Source organism: Pithys albifrons, chromosome 11 (assembly GCF_047495875.1).
Source record: "Pithys albifrons albifrons isolate INPA30051 chromosome 11, PitAlb_v1, whole genome shotgun sequence".
NCBI lineage: Eukaryota > Metazoa > Chordata > Aves > Passeriformes > Thamnophilidae > Pithys > Pithys albifrons.
Genome location: NC_092468.1, coordinates 23,226,756 through 23,248,443, shown reverse-complemented (window position 1 = coordinate 23,248,443; position 21,688 = coordinate 23,226,756). Strand labels below are relative to the sequence as shown.

General features: G+C 41.8%; 1 protein-coding gene across 1 annotated transcript in view; it reads left to right on the top strand.

Annotated features, from left to right (window-relative positions):
• The window catches only part of LOC139676896 (multiple epidermal growth factor-like domains protein 6), a 187,656-nt gene that overhangs the window by 42,026 nt on the left and 123,942 nt on the right, over positions 1-21,688 (top strand). The gene's annotated exons all lie outside the window — the stretch shown is intronic.

Here is a 21,688-nt window from a genome sequence, read left to right as displayed (position 1 = left end):
AAAAGCAGATTTATAATTTTAAGTCTAGGTAAGAGCAGGCAGCAAACTGGCTCCTGTTTTGGGCAAAACCAAATGAGCATTAGAAAAATGCAGATTAAGTTGATAAACCAAATCTCAATCAATTAGTTTTCTAAAAGCTACCCCAGGGATTGGATAGGTCTTAATCTGGAGTTTTCTTGACTGCCAGGTGTTTGCTCCCTATTGTTAACCTGCAGCAGGGTCTGTCCTTACATTTTATTTTTCCATTCAATATTTTATTGTTGTGAACATTTTTTTATCTTCACTTTTCCCACATTGTCAGTTTGAGAAAATTCACCAAATGCCTGAAAATGACCAGAACTAATAATCTCTTGTGCTTCATCCTTGAATTTTTTCCTGTCTTCTTTTCTAAAGCTAAAACATACTTGGCATCAGGTCTGAGTGGCTGACACATTCCCCCTTCATAAAGATGCTTTAATTTGGAAGTCCACTGAGACTTTGAGATAAATTGAGTTGACCTGTTCAGCTCCCTGTGTTTGTCTCCTGCCTGACCCTCCCCTCTCACTGCCAGCACACAGATTTGAGGGAATATGATTATACAGCAAAGCAAATCCTCTGCTGGTAATTGCTTTTAATTGCTGTTGCTTGACACTGGAAAGTGCCAATACTCCACTTTTTTCAGAAATATTTTTTCTACAGGAACTTTTGTTTGAAATTATGATCTCAGTTGTTGAGTGACTATGCCATGACTGGTTTCTAGCTCCTATAATTAGCAGCTAATTACAGGCATTGATTGCGTGTCTAACACTGGGTGTATTCAGGAGCAAATGGACCTTTTCTCTGGCTCAGGTGGAATGAACAGCTCAGTGTTTGTTACTCTGCCCTGCCATATCCACCCTGCACCAGGAGCCTTCCCTCCCATGTGCTGTCTGTGGGGGTTTGTCCCTCTCACAGCTTTCCCTGGCTCTGCTTTAGCTCCAGGATTAGTCTCTGTAGTGGGGGAAGTCTCAGGGGAGGAATTTGTCCAGCCATTTGGGGCAGGACTCTCATCCCTGTGCAGCATTTTCAATCCAGCTATTGCAGAATCCTGCAAAGACCTGCGGAGTGGAAGGTGGAAGTGCTGTAGACCAGGGGGATGTTATTGCCACACTTTGCCTGTGCAAGCTGCAGATAACAAACAACAATAACGATGCAGTGGCTGATACACAGCTGCCAGGAAACTGCTTTTTTGTTTAAAAGAGGTGATTTAGATAACATCTCACAAAAAACCACCAAACAGGCAAGGATTTTCATTTTAAAATTTCTGTGTATCCTATCTCCTTTGGGCTTGAATCACTAGTTAAATCCCTGTAGTTCTTTTTTCTCTGTCACTCCTGATAGCAGCACTTTCAGGACAGGTTTTGTATATGAAACTTAGGAAAGAGTCATTTTAATGACAAAAAATCCTTTGCTGTATTAAGATACAGTTTTGTGCTTTCTCTGTGTAGACAATGCTGAATTATTTTCCCTTTCAAGCAGCCTTGTGTGAAGTGAAAGAAAATGTTAAGTACTTGAGATATCTGGAGCAAAGCTAAAGGTTGAATGGAAATCTCTGTCTTGCTGCTGCTGCTGACAGTGATTTTGATATTTCTTGGTACTTTGTTTACCAGATGGAAATATTTCATCACTGATAACTTTTTTCTCTTTGTCACAAAGAGAGTTGGACTTCATCTCTTTCACCCATGGGGAGTAGAATTACTACAAGTTGATTCACACAGTGGTGCTGAGAAGGCTGGTAAAATTAGCACTTTTTTTTTTTTAAAGAAAAATGAACTTACATACATGAAAATGAAACTTTTTTTCTCACCTTATCTTAATGTTTGATCATAGATCTTGCAACTCACATTTTCCCTGTCTGGTGCTTCAGGTTTTGATATGATAACTCGTACTGTTCTGCAAACTTGAAAGCTCAAGGAAATGCCTGTAAGCACATATTAATGATACATTTTTTTCTGGATGAAATTCACTTACATCATTCCTAAAAGGAGAGATAAGTTTAAATTGCTAAATCTGCCCAATTACTCTCTGGTGTAATGTCTTCTTTATGCTTCTGATAAAGGGAAAGTGGGAGATGTGCCTTTTTTTAAAACAAAAAGAATACTTAGGAAAACAGAAATATCAGTGTTCATGTGTCCTGTAGGAACAGAGCAGACTGTTTTGCTAAAATACTTTGACTGTTAAAAAGTGCAAAATTTGGAGTCTTACCTAGGCTGATATTGAATGTACAATGTTAATTATTTTGTCTGTGTATGTTCTAAGTGTTGACTTGATGTTTTTAAGCATTTGAGCCAGGAAAGTGCCCACAAGGATCTCACTAACATGGTTAAGATTTCATACTTCTAATTACCAGCCAAGGTGCCCTATCAGCAACATGCACAATGGTCCCAGTACAAATCCCAAATGTATTTTGAGTCCTGCAATTTATTTGATATTCCTTGTAAGCATGATTCTTGTGAAAAGAGAAGCAGAACCACATGAAACATCAGCTCTGGATCCTTCCATCTATCCCAGAATGGAGTGGGGACTCTGCCTTCCAAGTTCCTGGACCACCAATGTGCCTCAGCCATGCTGTCCCTGGTGGAAACCCTTTCCAAGCAGAGAGCTCCATTTCAGGCCTCCAGGAAGGCGATTTGTGAAAATTGGGGTTATTTTCAGCACATTGAGGTATTAGCTGTAATCTGGGTTAAAGCCATTTAACTTTGGAACTTGAATTGGGAGCACAGGATGGATTTGACTAGGAGCCATAGTTATTTTCAGCAAATGCTGGTTATCTTTATTTCTTTATTTCTTACCACTCTGTTACAAACAGTGGTGCTCTCAGCACTAGATGTGTTTGAAAGGTCACATTAAACAGCTTTATTCTCTGAAAATGTATTCTTGCACTGTTACTGGAATCTCAGACCTCCCTGCTTGGCCATAAGTCCTCTAAGCTTCCATCACCTCTTTGCAATGATGCCTTTAATGAGACTCTGCAGTTCACATCTGGCTTTTACTATATGGATGTGTGACAGAATACAAAGGGTTCCTTGTTTAAAAATGAAGTCCTGAGGCTTATAAGAAAGCAGTAGGAGTTGAAAGTGACTCTAAACAAAATCCATTTTAAATGGATTCAAGTCTACGAGAGTGTTTCTTGTATATCAAAGGCCTTCATTTCTTGTTTATGATGGGTAAAAGCTATACAGGCCATTACTTGGTATTGTTTTGCCCTTATTTCACTGTATTAATGCTTGGTTACTTAGGGGGTAGCATCTATATTCAGGAAATCTATTTAACCATAAAGAGCCAGTGAGTCTCTGCTCAGGAAAGTTTTGTTATGTTTACACAGCACCAAATGCTGTTGGACTTTGGTGACAGGTAATGAATAATATTTGCAGTGGGAACAGAGTAACCTTCTGTCTGGTGGGCAGACCCCTCAGAAAAGGGAAAAAGCTCCCAGACACCGGCAGTGAGGAGGCAGAGGGGGGCCAGGTCCAGGAAGGGATGGGTCCAAGCAGTTGGAAAAGCTCTGGTGTTTTGGAGAGGGGAAGAGAGCACTTTCTCACCTGAAAACAACAGCTGTGGAATGGCTTTAGTGGTAGTTGGGAGCTGTGAAGAGCATTCCTGTCTCTGTGCTGTTCGACAGAAGGAACTTGCACAAAGCCCCTTTTGCAAAGGGCAGAAATTCATGAACTTCAAGCATCGTAATTTTTATAACTCACTGGTAACCTCACAGAATCTCACCATATGTTGTGGGATGGATTTTAGGGCAGGCTGGGGGAGCCAGGACACCTGACCTGGGCTGTGTGGCTGTAGACTGAGTTGGGGGTTCTCCCTGCTTTGCTGTGCTGTGGTTTTTCACCTCCTGCCACTTCTTTCTGGTTCATTTGAACTAATTCAGGCTGGGGACAGTGTCCCACTGCTGTGTGCTGGGTTGGTTTGGAATTTCCCACACTACCTGTTGCTGTTTTTTTAGCTGATTTAGCTATGTTGAATGTGGTAGCTGAGCTAACACAGCACAGAGCTCGAAGGAAGTGATGGAAATGGCAATTTGCTGTGCTGTGTAGGCACCTGGCTTATATTTGTGCAGGTTCTTACAGCTGAGACCTCTGAATGATCCCATATTTGTGCTGGTTTCAGATGGACTCATAGTCAGGTTGTGTCTTTTTGTGGTTCCCTTTTGGCCTCTAATTTTATATCTCAACATTACTTATGTCATACAAAGAAATAAAAAACTATTCAAATTAACTGCATGTAAAGACATGAGATGTGGTACTAAACAAATTATAGTCCTGGATAAATAAAGAAATTGTGATTGTGCAGTCACACCCAATCCTACTTGTGGTATACTGAGAAGGGTAAATGATAAAGCTAATCCCAGAATCCCAGCACAGTGTTTGAATAAAATACCTTTCTACAAATTATTTTAAGGAATGCTGGCATTAACCTCCCTAAAAAGGATTGAATTAAAAGGTTCATCTCTGGAGATAGAAAGCATATTCAATGTTATCTCTGTGAGATTCAGTGATGTGGGGAAAAAAAAGTTCTTGGATCGTGTACATGCAACAATTTTACTTATGATTTTTGAACTTGGAAATGAAAACCAGTGGAATGAAAAAACAGTACTGTGAAAAAATACATGCCTTCTTAGATGGTTTTAGTTAAAAAGTAGCCTAGAGAGCTTTTCTGTGACTGTGGTGGGTGCCACGAATCCTGGGGCTCTCTTGGCTCGCTCTGCTCAGCCAAACCTTTGTTTTGTTTGCTATGTGGGGTTGGGGGGGGTTTTTTGCTGTGTTGGGCCCTGGTTGCTGTTGGCATTCAGAGGAACATCTGGGAGGGGGAACAGCTGGCAGGGGAGAAGGAGCAGGTGAGGGGCACTGCACCTGTACATTCTCCAGAAACCCACCATGAGCTGTCCTGGCCTGTGATTCGGTGCAGAGCAATGAAGGAACCATTAGCAGACAAACCTGACTAGAGCCTGAACAAGTGACCTTCAGTGCTAAATTTCTGTGGTTCTGTTTTTCACCTGCAAAGCACTGATGGGCACAATTTGTAGGTCAGAGGGTGAGTTTTGTGTGGCAGCCCATCCATGGCACACTTGGCTGGGCAGTGGCCTCCAGCTCAGCCCCATCTGTGACAGGGACAGCTCTGTCACCCTCCCCGTGCCTGTGGGGGCTCACTCTGCTCATCTGCACTTTTCTGATGGATGACACAAGATTTCCCCTCAATTCTGTTTTCTTGGAAGTGACATTGTATTTACTTTTTCCTCTTAGAGGTTGATTTACTTTTTGCAATTCTTGCCAGGAATGGAAATTTAGAAGATTTGGTTCTCTAAAGCCAAAGCAATCCCTGTGGTTTGGCATCTGAATCTCTTCCAAAGCAAGGAAGGTCTACTCTCCCTTTTGGGTTTAGTCAGAATATTGCTGGAGCTTTCAATCCAGGCAGAAAGAAATATTGTAAAAGTAGTTAATTCAAGCAGATTTTTACAAATGCAGCTTGCCCTACTCTTCTGATGCAGGTATGGATTTTATTATGTAACTTTTCTTAGACAATAAATGTCAGAGACTTCCTATATCAATTAAATTTTGTACAGTGTTGGTGTATTCCTCAGCCAACATGATGTGCCAGGAAAACATTTTGATTCTTTGTGTTATCTCTGCTCCTGTTGTGCTGTATTCTGTAGCATTGGTGTTCTCAGGGACTTTGGTGGTGCAAACACTTTGTATAAAATACTCTTCACTGTGAGTGAGGTTACCGTAATCTGTCCTTAAAATTCAAGATAAGGAGTCTCAGCACCTCCAAGTCCTGAATAGTTGCTTTTGTAACACACAGCATGAGGAGAAATAGAGCTGAGCAACTGAATGCAGGAAAGATCACCAAGGTCTAAGGGAAACAAATACAAAAAAAATACTGTGCTGAACAAGCAGAAGCCTTTGCATTGAGCAGGCACCAGAAACTTTATCTTCTGGGGCAGATTGTGTGATCTTTGACTGGTTATCTGCTCCAGAAGCAGAAAACACTTTGGCCAGGAAGGTTTCTTTTCCCTTCGTTCAGTCTCTCATTATGTGGCCTGATTTTTGCCTGTTTAACCTTTCATGCTCACCCAAGGTTAGAGCTTAGAGGATATTTTGTGCAGTTCCCACTAAAAGCTGCAGTGTGAGGAAAGCACAGAATGAGCTTCATCTGCTGCAGCTCCTCAGTCAGCCCAAAGTGCCGCAGAGGCACCGAAATTGCTGGGCCCGGGGCCAAATTGAGTTTGTCTGCCTCCTCCTTCTCAGGGCTGAGTTATAGGCACCAGAACACTCATTTATTTTTTAATGACATGCCCTTATCTCCTCATCTCTAAGCAGGTGGCCGTTCCACCATATAAACTTTGTGATCTATGAGAGAAACTGAGGCACGTTGTTAAATATTTGTGGTTATATGACTGGGTGAAAATAGCAATAATCGTGCCAAATTTCCCTACCTTAAGTTATTTTTGTAACTCACATGTGCCAGTTTATGTGGGGTTTAACCCTTGCCATCAAGGGGTATCTGTTTTGCTGGTAACTTGCTCGCTGCCTGAAGAACAGGTTGCTTTTAGAGCTTGGCTTTTCAGAAATATTGGCTACCTAAATCCTCTGGGAAGTCATAGGGTATGAGAGCTTGGCAACTGAAAATAAGACTTTTGGCCTGTAAAACATTGCTCACAGTCTCCCAAAGCTGAGTCACAGAATGGGGCAGCTGGGAAGGCACCACGGCGGGTCAGCAGGTCCAACCTCTCTGCTCCAGCAGGGTCATCCCTGAGCATGTGGCTCAGCATTGCATCCAGGTGGTTCTGGAACACCTCCAGGGAGGGACACTTCACAAGCCCTCTGGGCAACCTGCTTGTCTCAGTTCCAGGAAAACAGTTCCTTCTCCTGGTGTATGGCAGTGGTAAATACTCCAGTGTTTAGTCCAAGTGCTTTGGTTTGAGTAAAGTGCAGTGGGGCATAAATGAGACCTTAAACCAAACCTGTCCAAAGGCAAATTAAGCTCCTTCCCCTCAGATTGTTGGCACCATAAACTGAAACAAATTTGCAGTGTGTGTCAGGTCAGGCCTTCCTTGCTCCTTCTGTCTTCAGTTTGATCCAAATGCTCTCAAGTCTTTCCACTGCTACTTTGGGAATAGATCAGGCACTAATTGTCCCTTTAGTGAGAAAGTTGACCTCTTCACTGATTATTTTTCTTTTACTGAATTAATTTCCTTTTATATTTGAAGAGAGACTTTGGACGCCACTAAAGTTGACTCTGTTACACAAAGGGAACTGAGATTTAAAAAGATGATAATGATGATGCTTCTCTTGCACTTCTTTTGATGTGCCCTATAGGAACATCATGAGTCAAAGTCAGTAGAGTGTTCCCATTAACCCTTAACCAAGGCCATGCTAATAAAAATAAACAGATTTTTTCATGATATTTAATAAGGATGAGCTGTACCTTCGGAGACTTTTCTTTAATCTATTCTACAGCAGCTTGATAAACCAATTGTCTTTAAAGAAACTAAACATATCTTTGGGTATTCCAGCCAACTTTTTTCAAAACTGAACCAGCCTAGACTGGTTTTTTTAGTTGTTGAACCCTGACAGCATGAAAAGCTTTTGTGTTAATAGATGTATAGTTTTTATAAATGAATAAAATTCTGAGTCACCATAAATTAGCATTAGAAAAACACTCAAGATAAAATGTTGTATGAATAACACACCTCTATTGTCACTGTGTGACATCTTAAGACTTTAGGTAATACTGTTTTAATTGAAAATTCCAGGAAGCTGCGACCCATATATATATTTTCTGAATTTTTATAACCAAGAAGGATTTAGAGGTCACCCAATTCCTTGAAATGTCTTCTCTTGAGCTAATCACAAGCATTGTTCTCTGTAAAGATCAAGAGCAGTAATGAGATGCTGCCTTCCTCCCAGAGAAATTTGGAGCCTAGAAGGAAACTCTGTGGGGAAACCAAATGTAACCATCCAATATTTTCTGAAGAATGATTTTTCCTCCAGGGTTGCTATTTCATGTTTTTATTCTAATAGATCTTGTTAAACAATGAGGCAGGTAACTCTGGCCTTACTTTTAATGACTGCTTTCAAAAAAGTGCAGCTGTTCATCAAGTTAACTGCTTAATTATGGTTCCCTAGGCCATTTACAAATGTGCCCTGAAAGAGTCTATCAGAGTAAAGATTAATTGAAGTCTTTGTGCTGTCTGGGGAAGTTTTGAAGCAGTTTTGTTGTCTAGAGAGAATCTGAGAAACTTTTGTTGCTGTTCCCTGGTTTCCTGGGTAAGCTCACAGGTGAGGTATCAGGGACTTGTGGTGGGGTTGTCATGTGTGACAACCATCTTTTTTCAGCTCTAGACAGTCTGTCACTGTTTCTAAAACTGTACCTTTGCTTAGGAGCTGATCCCAGGTCTGTATCTCAGACTTTCAATCAGCTCCTGGCTGTGTGTTGGCTTCCTGCTGTGACTCAGAGGACCAAAAGAGCTTCCACTTCACTGATCAACAGGCTCTGGTAATAAGAGAGAGTGAAGAGACAGTGATTTTTCTTTGAACAACTGCCAAAAGTTGCTTCATTAACCCAACATCAGTACAAAAAATATCTGTTTAAATAGGCAGTGCCTACCTGCTAAGAGGTTGCCACCCTGAATAACGTTTTGTATTTGATGTATATTCTGCTTTTCATCAGTGCCTGTGGGCTTTATGAAGTGTTTATGAACTTCTTTGCTTCTCTTCTTATGAAAATGCATTAACCTGCAGGCTGGAGTTCCTCAGTCATTACATCACACGCCAGTAACATCAGAGAAAACTGAAAGAGAACTTTAAAAATTTTATTCTGCTCTTTTGGTAGTATCTGAAGGTATATGCTTGGGCCCCTGTTTTGCTGAGCAAAGTAAAGCTACATAACAGGAAGATAATTTATTTCCCAGATACTGTAATAAGATAAATATAAACTTAACAATAACAGGTGGAGGCAACAGATTGAGAGAGCACAAGTTAATGATGATGTGGCTATAATTAAAGTATTAACACTGGTTATTTTACAACAGCTGCTTTGTTGTCTGGAACAACCTATGCAGCCAAAGTAACAATGATATAGGTGAGAAAGGAGCTTCCAATAAAAAAAAAACAACTCAGGAAGGCATTGCCATCTTGTTTAAGCAAACTCATCTCAGCATTGCTCTGCACTCATTAGTGATTTGGAACAATTAATGCAACTCTTCAAAATCAGGTCCTGAAGATGGACCTCACCACAGTCTGAGCATCTAATGTTGTAGTGAGATGGGGCTTTGCTCCCTACACATGTTACCTTTGACATGTTTGTTTTTAAACTTACCTTGGAAAAAATTAAATATTTGCTCTTTGGCAGGAAATTTTATTAAGGCTTAAATAGTGAATTTTAAAAGAATTGTCCATTCTCAGCCACAGTTCTGGAGTCTATCATTGCAAAAATCCACAGAGACAAAGAGAGGGCACATATCTGTGGAACTCTTGTAAGCAAAACGTGGAAGGTGATGCTGAAAGACAGACATTCATTCCTTTTTCTGAAAAACCTGGAGAACTGGGGCCTGATGGGGAAGAAAAACAAACCCATTAATACCGGGGCAAATGTCCCTACAAGTATAGTCAAGCATCTCAAATTTGACCAGAGTTATGTTACTTAAGAGGAGTTTTTTTACACTGAAGTAATACCATCCAGAGGAAGAAAATTAGGGTGCTGTAAACATAAGAAATAGGGAGAGCTTTAAGGGACAAAGCTTTTCCCTTTGACAGAGAGTGGCATTAAATGAATTTTCTTTCTGGGCATGCAAAAGCCACAGGATTGTTGTTTTAGTTTAGATTTCCAAAGATAATAGTCAGGGGTAGGCAGGAATACGTGACATAAAATAGGTGAGGTCCACAGTGCCCTTGTATTGCTGTAGTTCTCTCAGAAAAAATCTGGCATGAATTTATGATATATGTTTATTATTTTAGTCCTTGCCCTCTTTAAGCTGCCTGTGAAGCTCCTACCTTGGCATTGAGAAGATCAAGGGATTTTTCAGTGTGTGTTATGTGTGAAAAGCACAGAATCATAAAATCTGGGAGTCTGTGCCTACCAGGAGGGAGTGGCTTTAGTCCTCAGCCTGCTGATCCACATGTAACAAATGACTGGAAGAAAGATACCATTAATAACTGCAATATTTATCATAGCTCTTCCCAAAGCAGTGACAACCAGCAACCTGCTCTGATGGGAGGTGTCCCTGCCCATGGCACGGGCGTGGAACGAGGTGATCTTTAAACTCCCTCCCACCCAAAGCATTCTGTGATTCCACAGCAATTCCTGGAACAGTGTAGGGGAGCTAAAGGTAGAATTCAAAGGCTTCTCAGTTTTTGCTTTGCTTCAGAGAGGTGCTGCCATCCATATCTGCTGAAGGTGAGCTGGGGAAGCTCCTGGCACTGCTCCCAGCCAGCAGAGTCAGCAAGTGCCCATTAATCATCGTGACCTGTGCAGTTCTTGCAACCTCCTGAGCTTCCCAGTGCTCTGAGCTGCACCTCGCCCCTCTGCAACTGGAATTAAAGAAGCAGCTGTTCACAGAGAACCATTTCCTGGGAAAAGAAAGAGCTTAAGTTTTGAAATAATTTTTTTTCAGAGCAGAGTAGAAAAATACTGGATTCAGGTCAACGATTCATTAGGAGGAATGTCTTGAGAAGGCATTCTCCTTGGTGTTGAGTGATGCAGCTTTGCAACATCCCATTTTGCAGTGTAAGCTTCCAAGACCTCAAACGTGTTGCCTTTGCTCAGCACATCACACGTATTAATAATTAAAGTCGGATTTCAAGGGACAACTAGGCTTTGATATGCAACTCCTCTGCCTCCTCCCTTTTCTGTTCATTAGGGACCTTTGGGGTGAGAGAGAAAAAGGGAGAGATTTTCATTCCACTTTTGCTTTGCACAGTGAAAGGGCAGTTTTTGAACTGCAGGAACAAATTTATTTTTTCCTTGGACTTGCTGATTGGATTAGCAGTACTGCTGGCTTTATTACCCCTGATTAAAGTCAGGGCACTGGGGATCTGACAAATGAATTCTGTCTGTAGTTCACCCAACATACACTGTTTAATCCTGTTGATTGCAAGGCTTACCAAAATTGTTTAGTCACAAAGTTAGGTCTGTAAGTCAGAGAGGAGAGAAAAAAAGTAAATAAAAGATGACTCAGGAGGAAATGAGTTTGCAAATTATGTAGACTCATATAACCTCTTCCAAAAGTCCAGAAAATCAGTGTTAAAAGTGAGAGCTCTGGGAGACCTTTCAGTCCTCTGGACTGTCCCTGTAGTGAGGCTGGATTATTTTCTGTGTTATACAGAAAATAAACCTTGCAGAAAGGAGGTCAGCCCAGAGTACTCTGCTCATGAAAATTACTCAGTGGTGAAGCAAAAATAAATGCAGTACATATTTCACTGTTTTCTGTGTTTCTTGGACCTCAAATCTCCTAAATGTGGATGAATGCTTAAATTATTTTGTTTCCATAAACATTTCCTTTCCTCCATAAAACTGAGTAGAGTAATGGCTCTTTACTAGAAGTACTAGTGACAGAAAAATTAGTAAGCAGCTATTTTTGGCTATAATTATGTGTGAGGTTTGAAGTTGTCATTGTTCTCAAAACACCCTTCTGTCTGCAGTCCTCAATTTCTGCCCCATTTTTCAGGCTGCACTGTTCAGTGGGACCTGTTAGTCCCTGCTGCTGCCTTCTCCTGCTCTTTCACTGCAAGAGAGCCTGGTTTGGTGGAGTCTTTCAGAGTTTTGGTTTGCCAGCCCTTGGGAATCCTGAGAAGGAAAGATGAGTCCAGGCAGGGATGGAGGACTAAACCCTGCACTGAGCAGCTGGTTGCTGACAGCACAAGTTACATAGCAGGGATCATGTACTTCATGATCTCCTAAGGAAAAGCCTGGTCTCAAAATATCTTGCTAAAGCCTAGAGGGATGTGATGAGATTCACCTTAAAAATGAAAATCTGGAACCTCTTGTTCTTCAGGTGAAGGTCATGACTGGTTGTTCCTGCATGGAGCGTGTTTGTGCTCCCGGAGTGAAAACTGGAAGGTTCATGTGAGCATTTAAATCTTGTTTGTTGGCCCTGCTCAACAAAACTGCTTCAGGACTGAGAGTTGGCCTTGACTTATGAGTGTTGTTGCTTAATTCAATACAGTAACACTGGAAATCTTCTGTTAGAAAACACTAAATTAGCTTTTGACTGTAGAAGGAGGTTATATAAATGAGATGTGATAAATCAAAGCTTTTTTTTTTTTAGGAGTGTAATTGTACTGAATACTCTTGGAATGAGTTTTGTGGATTTGGAAGCTGAATATTACAATTTCAATGTGGCAGAAATATGTTTTGGTGAGAATTAATTCCTGAGTAACAGAATTATGTTTATGTCTGCTCAGGCTCTCTCCTCTCCAAGGCAGCATCTGGTTTGTTCTGCTTCCCAATTTCCCATTTGGATAAAGTCCGAGTGAGGAAACTCTGGGCTCTGCTGCAGCTCCCCAGGTAACTCAGGGAATCCAGAACTGCTAAAATCCTTTCCTATTTCCCCCCTTGGTGCTGTAACAGGTCATGGGAAGTCTCTGAGCACCCAGATAAAGGAATGATGTGTTTGTCTCTCTAATTTTCTGACTTTCTGTGAGAAAAAAATTGCAGAATCACAGGATCATTGAGGTTGGAAAAGGCATCCAAAATCACAGAGTCCCTCCTTCTGCATTCATAATTTGCTGTGTGGCCTGACCAGGCTTGCAGATGAGAGGCCCAAACTGGACCGAAAATCAAGGAGAGCTTTAAGTGCAGCAGCTTCTCCTGGTACTGGGATTTGTGCCATGCTGTGGAATGGGCTTTTCTGCCCCTCCCCATGTACTCAGTAGGTGAGAGTTACGGGGAAGCTGGTGGGAATGAGCTGCCTTGGCTTCCCTTTGTGCCTCTGCTTCATCAGCAGCCACTGCATGTTTAATAACCCTGCAGCAGCAAAGCAGATCTGGGAGCATCTCTGCTCCCATTGAGATGGGGGAGTGGTGTTTTCCCAACACTGTTGTTTTCCTTGGTATCCTTTTCCATTGCTTCTCCCTGCCATGTTTGGGGGCTTGGCTTCTGTATTTTTGTTAATAAATTGAAAATACACAGTGGTACTCGAATCTTGTTAAATGATGTTTGGGTTGCCTCATAAAACAAGATAATTGTGCAATCACAGAATGGTTTAAACATCTGATTTGGATTTGAAACAAAAATGGTTGTAATTGCTCTCTGAAACTTGTAACTCACACGAAATGGATGCTATCAGGCAGATGTTCTTTTATTCACCAGCACACTTGGAATCTCTGGCTCTTAAGTACCAGAGTAAGTGAAACATGCTCAATTAGCTCAATTGGCTGTGGCCAACCCTTCTGCCCAACTTCTGGCTGCTGGGGATGGCTCTGCAGTGGCTCCTGGCAAAGTCCTCAGGCCCTTGATGGAGTTAAACCAGTGAACTGAACCTGTGTTGTAGACACAGAGACTGGGAAAGTTTGGGAACTGCAGCACTTAAACTGCCTCATGGAAACTGAGGGGTTTGTGATAAATAGGCTTAAAATGGTATCAGTGTGTAAAACAATTCTCACCTTCCTGCAGAGTTACTTAGATAGAAATCTCTTCTCTCATCAAGACAGATTTTAAAACCTGCCTTCATTCACTTAGCTTAATTTTTTACTTACCCAGATTTAAACACTGTCATTTTTGTGTGCACTTTCTCCCTGGTTTCACACCCATTTGGGTGTTCTAAAGTAATTTCTGAAATGTTTCCTGGGGTAGGGCCATAAACCTCCCAAGCAAATGTTACCTCTTTCACCAATCTGTGAGCAAATTCCAGAGGAAATTTAGCTTTGAGTAGCATGCAAGGGGGCAGGTCTGAAAGTATTAACCTGACCAAGTACAATTCCTGGGGTTCTTCTGAGAGAGTCTTTAAGTGCTTGGAAGTTCTCAGAACTGTGGAGTATGAGGCTAAAGATGAATATCTTTTGGTCCTTCTGGTGCATGTTAGTGGCTTTCCCCTGGTTCTGTTGCATGATTATTGCAACTCTTCCTGCTAATCAATGGAATCCAGTTTTGGGCCCATCAATTCAAGAGGGACATTGAGGTGCTGGAGAAGTCCAGAAAGTCAGAGCAGCTGGGGAGGGGTCTGGAGAGTAAGTGCTGTAAGTAGCATCTGGGGAGGCTCAGCCTGGAGAAAAAGAGGCTCAGGGAGACCTTCTCACTCTCCCTGAGAGGAAGGTGGAGCCAGGTAGTTGTTGGGCTCTGCTCCTGGGAAAACCAGCAACAAAATCAAAAGAAATGGCCTCAAGCTGTGCCAGGGGAGGTTCAGGTTGGACATCAAGAGGAAGTTCTTTCACAGAAGTGGTTGTTAAAAATTGCAGTGGGCTGCCCAGGTTGGTGGTGGAGTCCCCACCCCTGGAGGTGTCCAAGGAACGACTGGATGTGGCACTCCATGCTCTGGGCTGGGGGACAAGGTGAAGATCAGGCACAGGCTGGACTCTGTGATCTCAGAGCTCTTTTCCAGACCCAGTGATTCCTTGATTCTGTGATCATTTCACTATCTAAAATGAAACGAAATAAAAGTTTACCATATGAGCTTGAAGCCTTGGTGCAGACAAATAACCCAAGAGTGGCCTTAGGTTTTAAAGCTTAGTTATGTCAGGTCTGGTCAGAAGTTGGATGGTCAAGCACAGGATGAGGCAGAAAATGCTTTTAGAGGTTGTGTGGTGAGCAGAGATTGCGTCTGGTTCTGTATAGAACAAAACCCAAACCTAGGACATAAAATAATTGTAGTAAGTGATGGGCTTTGGACACCATTAAACCCAAAACTTGATTGTTGTTGCCCTTCTATGCTCTTTTAACCTGCAAAGATCTAAACTGGGATCTTTAATTTGTCTGGCTAAATTTCCCTTGAGGATTCAGATTAGACTTCTCCCAGCTCTCCAATGCTGATTGCTGGCAGATTTTTCTCTCTATCCTTTGTGTCACTGATGTAAGAAGATATGAATATCCTCAAACATAAACCCTTTTACTGCGTAGATGGGACCATCTTCTTTCAAGTTCATTTCTTTGGGGTACATCTGCTCTTGAAGGCATCATACATGAGTCTAAAAAAGAGAAAGGCAGATATGGGGACTGAGGTCTGCATTACTCATCCTTCTAAATAAAACATATTCCTGAGCTGGAGATAAGGGGAGCTGCACAAAGGGTGAATGTTGGCATCTCTGCCTTCTGCAGGGCAGAGAGCTCCAAGAAACCCTCCTTCCTCCAGCAGAACTATAAAATTCTGTTGCTGAATTAATTAGTTACTGGAAGCGGAAGTTTAGGTCATAAAAGAAAATTAAAATAACCACCATAGCACAAAGCACCTTCTGATTTTATTGGAAACACTGATCCTACTTAGAAACGTTTATGGGATAATTTTTCAAGTAAAATTAGGACAAACAGAGAAAAAAATAATCATGTGCAAGCAAGGCTTCCAAACTACTTTTAGGAGACCAGAACAATGAGCAGATCCCAAGGTGCAGCATGAGACTGTAAAGGGATTGTAACTTGTGTAGTTGACAGTCTGATAATCCCTGTGCAGTCATCCTGAAATATTGTTAAATTAACTTAAAGTTACCTCATGACAAAAATTGATTTTTTTTTCTCCTCCTTATCAGACTTTTCTTTACTTCAGGAGAAAGAAAGCCAGCATCATATTTGTTGCATTTAAAGTGTACCTGGGCACCTTGAAATCTAGTCCATGAATTAAATGCATTAGGGATGAGCAGAGTTTATTTCTGATCAGAACTGAACTTGCCAGCTGAAATTTTGATGGGTTTTTGGGGTCTGCTGGACAAGTTTGCTGAAGACAGCTGGGGCTGTGCTCTGCAGGAATGTTGGATTCCTGGTTCTCATTAACCTGCTCAGGGTCAGGAGATCATGGAAACACAGGGCTGCTTTGCAGGACTTCTTTAATATAAAAATAAAAATAGCCTGTGCACTTTTACTAACCTAAATGGGGGATTTAACCTTTCTAGCAAAGTCAGGTCTCCCTGGCAGGGAAGTTGGGCCAGGTCCTACAAGTCACCTCTGTTTGTGTCTCAGCACTGCTGTGGGTGCTGGAGGTGGGAGCTGGGAATGTCTGTCCTGGGTGACCCTGGGCACAAGGAGTGGGGCTGGTTGGCTTTAACATTCCTTACTGCCAGCACATGAATCTCAGCTCTGCTGGAGTCGGGCTGCAAAGCAGGATGTGGTTATGAATCCAGAGCAGCTGGAGGACTAGATAATTTCACAGCTAATTTTTCCGCAGTTTTTAGTGGCTGATTGATTACCTTAGAGCTTAAAGTTTAGTTTAAGCCACTCTGTTGCTTCTTTTAATCAAGTTGTTTTCCTTTGGGGTGGGACAGGTGCAAGTGGATTTCACCACAGAACTGGTGTCTGTGCAAGTGGATTTCACCACTGAACTGGTGTCTGTGTGTTCATGGAGGTTGTTCTGAGGTTTGTGCTTGGAAATGGAATCTCTGCCACATTTAGCATTTTTCTGATTCCACCAATTAAATCCCTTATGAATGTACCTTTGGAGAAGTCAAGGAGGTGAGGACAGCAGCACTGGAACAACATGAATTGGAAACCAAACCCCTTCAGTATGTTGGTGTTCAGCTATTTAAGACCAAGTGTGCTGTTCAATAATGCTGTGGTACATCTTTAACCCAGCTGGAGGTGTTTGTGCCTTTAAACTGCAACTAAATAAGATTTGACTGTAGATTAACCCAAGATCTTACAATCCAGAATGGCTTGGCTTGGAAGGGACCTTAAACCTCATCTAGTTCCAGCCACTGTCATGGGCAGGGACACCTTCCACCAGCCCAGGGTGCTCCAAGCCCTGTCCAACCTGGCCTTGGACACTTCCAGGGATGGGGCAGCCACAGCTTCTCTGGGCACCTGTGCCAGGGCCTGCCCACCCTCACAGGGAAGAATTTATTCCTAAAAGTCCAGATAATCATATAAAAAGGTGATCTCCTTTAAAAGCTGGGTATTTGAAGATAGTCAAGATTTTATGGTTGTGGGATTTTTATGGCAATACCTTCTTATTGATTAGCAGCCCCCTCAAAGCAGAAACAGAGCAGCCCATGCTTTACAGACTGAAAACCAGTTTATTCCATATATTTTATATACTTTCATGTTTCTGGATGGATAGAGAAAGAATTTGATTTGGCAACACTAACCTGTAAATTACATATCAGTATTTAAGACTCTTCCATCCAGAAGATGTTTCTAACTTTTAATAAGAGTATGAAGGATTCAGAAAATAATTTTGATAGTCATAGTGTGCTATGATGAGAGGGTTACACTAATGGGGGCTGACTGAGATTTACTGATGTTGGAAAAGGTGGGAGAACTGGTAATTATTTCATTGCAGAGAAGATTAAACCACAGTGGAGAAGGTGGTTGGTGGGGTGAGAGCAGCCCTGATGGGATGATGTTATAAAGGAGCACAGCATCCCTCTCAGAGCTTGGAAGAGGATGGAAAATGTGCTAACTTGGGGAAGGGGAAAACAAGTAGCTATTTGCTAAATAGTAATAGAAATGAGGTTGTAGGGCCTGGGAGAATTTGAAAGAACTCCAATTGTTCTTGGAGTTTCTAACACTTGGGAAGGAGATGGATAATTCTGAATACACACAGATGTCCAACATCAGCCAGGGAAGGTGTGGAATTTGAGACTTCACTGTAGGTTAAAGAAAAAAGGAAGAGTTCCAACAAGGAAACCTTGAGCAGCCTGGGAAAGCCTGAACTGGGGGCACATGAGATCACCACGTGGCACATGAACTGCCTGGGGCAGCAGAACTGTCCTTCCTCCAGAGCCCAGACAGGGCCCTCACCATCCCCGTTTCTTGGCAAAATGGGAAGATCAGTGTTTCCCTCCCTCACAGGAGGGCACTGGTAGGAAATGCATTAAACACCACGGGATTTTCATGGAATAACATAGGCCTGGGACTGGAAAAAAGCTCCTGGGCCACAGGCAGGATCTCCAGCTAGCATGAGCAGATGTGTCTTATTAATCCCTCTAGAAACTTGTTAAGCAATTACTTGAAAAACCTTATGTTCTACTATTTGTATCTTTCTTTCAGATTTTACTGTCATTAAATATTTTTTCGTTGCTGTTAAACCATCTGGCAATGGACACAAATCTCTCATTTTTCTAAGGTTTTCTTCAGTTTTTCCTGTTGGGTTTTGGGTTCCTGGTTTAGTACCAGATCTGAGTCCAAATAAATGAAGAGTTGAGGAGCTTAATAAACTATTTTTTTTTATTTTATGACACATGCAGGCAATGCTCACTCACTTGAACCACAGACTGAACCTTCACTGTTGTGATGGAAGTTCTGTGTTTTCATATGTGTTTAGTTAAAACACACGTTTCAGAGCACAAAATATTTACAGACCTTGGACTTGTTGTGTCAAGTCTCTGCTTTTTCTTTTTTAGAAACTCAGCATAAAAAAATATGGGGGAAAAAAATGGGAAAAATGAGTTCCTTCCCCCCCCCCCAGTTTGTCCATCTTCATGGCAATAGAAATGTTTTTATCTGAATAGAGTTGATGGTGAAGGAAAAGGTTCTCAGATGAGCATCTCTTAAACACACCACACTCCACAAACACATTTTGTGTGTCTGCTTCGATTAAAAAATTTTAAATGAAGCTTCATGCTAATGCAAGCCCTGGCAGGACACACACAGGTGACTGATCAGCTTTTATGTGGCACTAGGCAGTGACTGGGGAATAAAGTCTAATAAATAAATCTGGGAAGGGGAGCAATGGGAGAGGTGAATCATAAAAGAACAGGTTGGAAGGCAATGTCAAGGATCATCTGGTCCAGCCTTTCATGGCAAAAGCAAGCAAAATGCTCTGGTGTTATTTTAGAACAAAAGCAGGTGGTTGTTAAGGGGAATATCAAATGCGAGCACAATGACATTAAACAGAAGAGAAGAGAAAGTGGTAGAGGACAAGGATAAAATTATGTTTGAAGGTGCTATTTTTGGTTGCTATGACATTTCATTCCAAAATATTAGACATGCTGCTGTAGATTAAGTGCAAAATATTTTTAAAAAGCAGAGGAGAAGGACTTGGTTGCTTTTTACAGACGCTTGGATACAAGGTACAACATTTTGTGCTGTGTTTTGCTGTTTTGTTCTCTTTTTTGCATGTAACTAAACCACAATATGTGATTTCTAGTTTTCTTAAAACAGGCTTGTGGCATTAATGAGACACTTCTTTGTACTTTATCAAATGTGCAGTGGCCAAAATGCAAAAGAAATGCTTTCTTGTGTGTTAAAGCCATTTGTATTTGCCCAGGGAAGGACTGGCTGTGGTAGAAACTGTAGGTTATGTTTTGCCCCCCATTCAGGGACAAGTGCAGTTCTTTCCCCTCCTTTCCACTTTCTGGTTCAAGAAGAAGCACAAGTGGCTGGTGATCTGATCACGTTTCTCTTCTCATCTCTTAACTGGCTGTTTTATTTAGGTTCACTTTTACTTGGGTTAGTGAAGGTCCTGCTCCTCTCTGATGTCATTAGCTGGGAGACACTTCTTATAAACCTTCATTTCTGTCATAAATCTTAAAAATGTCAACTGGAATGTAGGATAAAGTCCTTTTGCTGTCCTTCCCTGTTTGCATGTTGGGTTTTTGTGGACTGTAATTACACTCTCTATTTTCTTTACTTGCAAGGTCAAGGTATGACTCCTATTTCCCCTTTGCCATCCTGGTTGGAATTGCAGCTCCAGCAGTTACTGTCGACATTAGATATATCTGCTTCCCCTCCAACAGCTGTAAGAACAGGCAAGTCAACTGCACAGTAGTGTCAGGTTCTGTTGATGCCACTCTTTCTTCAGGCCTATTGGAATCTCTCTCCAGATAAACATTTCCCTTCCAATTATTTGTAAGTGGTTTCTATCAGTGTATCAAATTTTCACTTATGCTTAAATTCCATTTTGATGTATTTCTCCAAGGCAGAATTGGCTCTAAGTGGAACTCCAAACAAAATAAAAGTATTTTTGTGCTCCAGGTTGCATCAGTTGGTTAAGCATCCCATCTGTTGCTTGTGGTTTGGATGCTTTATCCAAACTAACTTACAGGCTGACACCAGACTTCCAAGAGTCTTGCTATGAGCCCTCCTGGAGCTGTGAGTTGTACAGCTGCTCTGATGCTCAGTATTTAGCAAAATGCTCCATGTGAAGGCAGAGCCATCCCCGTGGCAGCTGCTGCTGCTGTGGTTCCTGGCCAGGATGCAGCCCAAGTGCCCAGCAGCCTCCTCGCTGCCATACGGCGGGAGCCGCCGCTGGCACACACCGTGTGCAGGGTGAGAGAGGATGGGCTCAGCTGAGTGCTTAGGGGAGGCACTGGGTATTTTAGGTGCCTCTGTGTCCTCACACTGACCCTTTCTCTGCAGTGTATCTGCTTAGTTAAATCTTGTCAGCAGAAAGGTTTGCAGCACATACTTTTCTTTATATTGGATAAATTAGTCTTGGGAGGGTATTACTCCAATAATAAATGTTACCCTCTGCCTCCCTCTCCTCAGCCCTTCCTGTTGTGAGCAGGCTTTACATCCCCTTTAAGCACCTTCACAAATGACTGAATTAACTTTCTTTTGTGACTTTTATCCCGTGTGTTAGATGAGGCTGGCACTGGTGGTGGAGCTGCTTTTTAGCTAATGACTCCTCTTTGATATCAAATGCCCCTTTTTAAAGGCAAACAAAGCATACTCTGATAAAATGAAAACGAAGTGTGTTAAGCAAAGACCAGGCACACAGGGCTTGCCTGATGTTCAGAAGTTTTGGTTTTTTCCCTGTGAACTCTTGTCAAAGTCTTGAATTCATGAAAGTGAAAAAGAGCCTTGATTCAGTTCTCCTGCCCTTGGGGAATATAGATGGCAAAAGGATTTAAAATTCTGATCCAGCAGCTTCAAAACATGGCATCTGAAATAAATTATTTTCACTACAGAGCAGCAAGTGAACCCTTACACTGAAGTTATTCCTTTTGAACTCGGACAGGGTGTGCACCACGAGTGTCTCGAGCCATCCGGCACCGGGAGAGCTGTCGCCTTCCTGGCTCGGGCTTGTCCAGCAGCTGTCAGACTGCTGTCTGTCCTCTGGTATTGATCATCTGCCTGGAAAATGAGAAGATAATTAAGAGTCTGAAATTTAATAGGGCATTGTTTGAAAAACAAGGCAAGACCTAGATGGAAGGGATTCCTGGTGGAAGTCACCTGGAGATTGCATGTTTGACTTAACTGCAGATTTGCCTCATAAATCTTAACAGTTCTGTTCCATATTGAATGAATTTAGTGTCAGCAAATTTTAAAACTCTGTCTAAAGTGGCTAATGAATTTATAAGCCACTAGAGAAGATAGGATGCTTTGCTTGCAGCCTGGAGCTTAATTCGATGTTCAAGGTCAGCACATCAAACTTCTTAATCAGGACCATAATGAGGAAAACATTTCTGCTCAAGCAAAGGAGCAGCAAATCAGATCAGTGCAAGGAGGAGCATTTACACAGCTGATTAACAGGTTCTTGTTTCAGTCTCCTGACAAAGTTGAATCAAAACTCTTATATGCTCTTCTATTAAACTAGTGCATTAAAATGTAAAAAAATTCCCTCAGTTTCCAGGGGTTTGGT